This window comes from Mycetomoellerius zeteki, unplaced genomic scaffold, assembly GCF_001594055.1.
Source record: "Mycetomoellerius zeteki isolate Tzet28-1 unplaced genomic scaffold, Tzet1.0 scaffold1430, whole genome shotgun sequence".
Taxonomy (NCBI): domain Eukaryota; kingdom Metazoa; phylum Arthropoda; class Insecta; order Hymenoptera; family Formicidae; genus Mycetomoellerius; species Mycetomoellerius zeteki.
In genome coordinates this window covers 1-5,902 of record NW_017256373.1, presented here as the reverse complement: position 1 = coordinate 5,902, position 5,902 = coordinate 1, and the positions used below count along the sequence as shown (strand labels likewise).

Here is a 5,902-nt window from a genome sequence, read left to right as displayed (position 1 = left end):
TTGCTCGTTTTAAAAGATATTGAATTTTCGGATGCAGAAAACCAAATATTGGAAAATGTTAGCTTGGATTAAATATCACTGAAGAAAATCTTACAGATGGTCAACTTAATTTTTTAAAACAGAAATTCAATCAAAAACTTCAAGAATTGAAAGAAAATGGTCCAACAGCAAAATTGTATGTTCAGTATTTTGAAATGGTATCATTCCAATTTATTCATGCTGAAAGAAGTGGTGACTGGAATATGCATTTGAATTCAATTAGAAAAATGATACCATTTTTCATAACGGCAGGACACTTTAATTATGTTAAAAATTCATACATCTACCTGCAAGATATGTATACGATATCTACAAAACTGAATCAAGAAAACTATCATTCATATACTGACAAAGGATACTTCACACTACGGCGTTCGCAACAATTTTATTCAGGAATCTGGTCGGATATGACCATTGAACAAACCTATATGAGGAACATTCATTCAAGAGAAGGATTAACCCATGGACGTGGCGTAACTCCTGCTTCTACTGCACGATGGATAACTAGTATTCCACTGCAGATAGTTATTGCTGAACAGTTAGAAACATTTTGCAAATTCAAAATGGATGGCACGTCGCATCAGCACAAAGATGCTGGAGTTTCACGAGTACAGAAAGATGCTGATGATGTGAAAATTTTATTGGAATGGTTTGAAGAGCACTGTCCTTTTGTACAATCAAATGATTTGATTTCACTCAGCACTGGCGTGATTGGAAGTTCGGAAATCGATTGCCACGAAGCACAAGAGAAAGGAATTGCTCTTATACCTGAAGTGATTAAAGAAACATATGGTAACATAAAATTCCAAAAAAAGATGAAAGTGTTGCCACTAAAGAGTGCATTTTCAAAAATTAGTTTAGGTTCAGATGATGTTGTAGTTGTCGATTCGGAAACACTTTTTAGAAGAATGCTTTTATGCAAACCTTCTGATGCAGAATTCGAAGAGTATTTCGATTTTGAATTAGCGCCGTATCCAACATCAATTTTTGACGGGTTCAATATGAGGAAAAATAAAAAATCCGATTTATATGAATTTTTCACTCCCGTTGAAGATACTTCTATCAATAATATTCATCATGTTATTGATGGTGGATACTTATTGCATAAAATCGTATGGAACACGAATGAGACATTTGCAGAAATAAGTAGAAAATTTATTAATCATCTGAAAACTTTTTACAAAGATTGCACTGTAGTTTTTGACGGTTATCCCAGTAACCCGAGTATTGGTACGAAAAGTGCAGAAAGGCTGCGTCGAATCAATCAAATTGGCCCAGGTCTTCAAATTAAAGATGATTTAAAACCACTTTCAAAACCGGATAAATTTCTATCAAATGAAAGCAACAAAAAAAAATTTATTTCATATTTGATTAAAAAATTCAAGGAAGATAATATAGACACAGTGCAAGCGGATGAAGATGCAGATGTACTTATTGTACAATGCGCAAAAGAAAAAGCATCACAGTAAAAAAATGCAGTTATTGTTGGCTAAGATATAGACCTTCTCATCATTTTATCACTTCTGCCAGAACAATATAAAGATGTATATCTTTTTAAACCAAGTGTAGGAAAAGTAACAGCAAAATTGTATGGGCGAAACAGTTTTAATTTTCCTCAACAACAAAAGTACCTTGAATTTATTCACGCATTTAGTGGCTGCGATAGGGGAGACCGGGGATAGTAGACTCATTTTTTAGTTTCGAATTTTTATAGACGAAATTAAAAGACTTATCGAAAAAATTAATTCTACGCCAGTTACTACATACATTTGACTATCTAATAATATTTTAATAATAAGGGAAAACTGATAATTACTATGAAAAAAAATGCATTTTTCTAATGCATTCCATCTGATTTAACTAGCCCCGGGACCGGGGTAAAATGACTGATGGTAATTTGATTAACATTATTAAAATGAAGATTAATAAATATTTTAAGGTACATCTTTGGCTACATAATACCTACTACATCAGCTTTTTACAACATAGGCAAAAAAAAATTTATGAAATTCATAAATAAAAACATTATACAGTTACAAACACACATGGATACGTTTTTACGTGACAATGTAACTGAAGAAGAAATATGTTCTGCATCAGAGTATATTTCAGTTTCTTTGTATGGGGCAAAGTTGAACCAGACCAAAGTTGAACCAAAGTCGAACCAGAATCAGTTAAGAAACTGTCGTTTCCAGAAATTTTGCAACTTGTCGAAGAGTGCAACATTTTCTCTGGCGCAACTACCACCAACACGTGATGCCATCAAACAGCATGGTTTAAGGACTTATTTCCAAATCCAGCAGTGGCATGGAAATAACTTAAACCCTCTGAACTGGGGTTGGAAAAAATCGAAATTCGGCTTGATTGCAATTCGCACAACAGCACCTCCTGCGCCACAGATTTTGCTGCAAAAAGTGGCTTGTGGATGTACAACCGGTTGCCATGGAAAGTGTGGTTGCAGGAAACTGAACATCGCTTGCTCCATATTTTGCATAGAATTATGGGGATCAATTGTGAAAATGTGCAAGAAGCCGATATCGTAGAAGAGGACGTTACTGAAGATATAGACGATTATATCGAAAAATGGTTCGAGAACATCATTGAAGAAATATAAATGTCCACCATGGTTATACATATTTTTTTACATAGTTTATAATTATGAAAAGTCACATTTCTAATTAAAAATATCACACATACAAAAATAGAATAATGATATAATAATAAAATAATAAATCACTGTAATAAAAAAGAAAATTATTATTTCTCTCCTTACGTACTCTTTTTCTTTATACAGGGTGTCTCAAAAAAACGGATCGAAACACAATGGGGACGTAGATTGGATCAAGGGGAACAATACAGTTTTGTACCATTTTGCAGTTGACGCAATATTTAACGAGATATTAACGTTTAAAGATAGGCGTCAAAAAAGTAGAAAAACAGCAAAATTCGAAATTTTTGCTTTTTTTTTATTTTTTGTTTCTACTTGTTCGGCATGAAAAATTTTTTTTTCAATTTTTTAAAAAACCTATTCCGATCGGAAATTTAATTATCTACAAAAAATTTCTAATAAAGCATATCGAAATTTTGCTTCGTTCGCGAGATATATTGAAAAAACTGAAAAGGGTGCTTTTTCACCCCTATCTCCGATTTCCACCCTCTAATTTAATAGCACTCCGCGTTTTTTTCTTCTTAAATGACCCATTGACCGAATCCAACAATAAAAACCCGTGAACGTATTAGTTCCTTCTTGCCATGGTTTTTAAGACATAATCAATAGCCTAATTCACAGGGACCAGCCGACGACGCGCGAAAGCGAACGAACGCCGCCGATCGCAGTGTCGGCATACGCCAGGAACACCGATCGGCGAGCGCCCGCGAAGCCTACCGAGGGCCGCCGAACTCGCGGCGTTGATCCCCGCTCGCAACGCGTGTTCCCCACTCGTTTGTATAGCTGGCGGGAACTCGCGAATACGTCCGGAACAAAACAAGTGGGAGCAACAAACGAGTATAAAAGCCGGGATTTTGTTAGTAACGATAGCTTTTTCTCCGTATCAAGCTCAGAGCCACGTATCCGCTCCAGCTCCTGCTACCAGCGAAAACCGACGGCACTAATGACGTTTTTCATTGGCAGAACTAGTGCGCACTGAGTGCGCACTAGACGCGGAATGCGTGTTTCTTTGGGGATTTCAGTGCGCACGATTTTCGTGCGCACTGTTTCATTGGTAAATCTAGTGTCGAGTTTTCGCCCTTTCATGCAAAAATCTGGCACGAGCTCCGAGAGACGGTGTCGGTTGCGTGCAAAATATGGCGGCGCGAATTGGTGAAAATAATTTGAACGAGCAAACTATGGAAATGGTACTTGATTTCCTCTCGTCATCATCTAGTAGTGATGATGACGATTATTTATTCTCAAATGAAAAACGTGTTATCCCAAAAATACAAAATTTTTTAGAAGTAGTACATAACTTTTCTGATAACGAGGTTAGTTTTTATTGTAGGTATATATTACTTTTAAACAAATAACTAGAAGCAAATGTTTATATTGATGTTCCAGTTTAAAAATTTTCGAATTTCTCGAACAACAGCATATAAAATTGTAGATATGTTTGAAAATTCAGCATTCTATTGTAGTGATCAAAGTCACGGAGGTATTAAACCTACGTCTGCTGAAGTACACATTTTGTCATTTTTGTGGTAAGTTTGATGCATTATTTTGTATATATAGTTATTCAATTGCCACTCATATAACAAATATTAAAATCGATTTGAAAATATGTGTAGGTTTGCTGGAAATAAAGTGTGCCTGAGAGATGTTGCACAGAGATTTGGAGTGTGTCCTGCTACAACTTACCGACAAAATAATAGAGTTACAGATTTCTTATGTGATATAGCTAGCAACGTTATCAAATTTTCGGATAAAGAAACTACTACAAACGAATTCTTTGAAGTACTTAACATCAGATTTTATTGCATTAATGGATTATCGTAAATACATTTAAGAGAATTTATATAGTGAGTTATTTATATATTATCTATATATATATAATGAATAAATCTAGATTGCTGGTTTTCCTAAAGTGCTTGGCTGCATTGATGGCACATTTATTAAAGTGCGGACACCAGCACACAAAATTAAATCGACGTACGTGAATAGGCATGACATCCCTTCAATGACGTTACAGGGTATATGCGATGCCCGTAAGAGATTTGTCGATGTATTTTCAGGAATTCCGTCAAAGATTCACGACGCACGTGTTCTGAAATTGTCAGATGTATATGAGGCGTTACCAGGAATATGTGAAGGCAATAAGTATCATATACTAGGAGATGCAGCCTATCCTACACGAGAATGGCTAATTGTTCCATATTTAACAAGATTATGGAAATCTTTCCGAAAAGCAGAAGATGTTCAACAAAAAATTTTGTGCTACACGCGTAAAAATTGAAAATACATTCGGACTACTGAAAGGCCGCTTTCGACAGCTCATTGAAATAGATATGCATAGTGTTGATAAAATTTCTAAATTTATCATTTCTTGTTGCGTGTTGCATAATTTATGTATTGATAACAATGACGATTTCAATTTTCCAATCGAACTAGAATATAATGTGGATGAGCCTTACAACGAAATCAGAGAAGAGCAGGAGGCTCTTCTACGTAGATTGGGAGAAATAAAGCGAAATGAACTCCTTGAGATAATGTTTCCTTGAAATAAATAAACGTATATTAATTGTAAAAGATTTTATTTCATAATAAAATATATTAAAAGACAATGTATTTTCGTAAATGTTTTACCACTTTAACAATCTTCATAAATCTTTTAATAAAGACACTTTTAATCAAATAATGAATACAATTATAACATAAATTATTAAATCTAAAGAACACATTCTTTGTAGTACTACATAAAAACAACTTCTTACAAATGTAGGTAAAATATTAAACTATTTAGCTACGCAGACTAAATTGCAACAACTTCGCACCAACTTTTTTATCCTAATTAATAGATATTTAATAAAAGCTTTATGTTTTTTGAATGAATATAAGAATATTCGTTTAAAGAGATATTATCTGTTGGTTGGAACTGCGCTTCCAATTTGCCTTTATTTAATAGAAATATTAAAAAAAATTTTTCGAAAGAAAATGTGTCTTAATGCGTTACATTAATAATGAAATAAACTGAAAACTCACAAATTTTTCTATAATCATTTAACATGTTTCGTATTATAAAATAACTTAAGAAAAAATTTATAAAAAAACTCATATATTAATGACTTTCTTTCTTGCCAAACAATTCCTTTAAAAGTTGTAATTTCTCTTGGTGTCTCCTTTCCTTCGCATCCTCCTTTTGTTTAAATAATT

At 33.8% G+C, this 5,902-nt stretch overlaps 1 long non-coding RNA gene across 1 annotated transcript; it reads left to right on the top strand.

The window, feature by feature from the left end:
• Positions 1-4,344: 4,344 nt before the first annotated feature.
• LOC108731904 (uncharacterized) lies at positions 4,345-4,859 on the top strand. Its single transcript, XR_001937043.1, has 3 exons — positions 4,345-4,486; positions 4,599-4,681; positions 4,765-4,859. It is a non-coding gene; the product is annotated as an uncharacterized lncRNA (long non-coding RNA).
• The last annotated feature ends 1,043 nt before the right edge of the window (positions 4,860-5,902 follow it).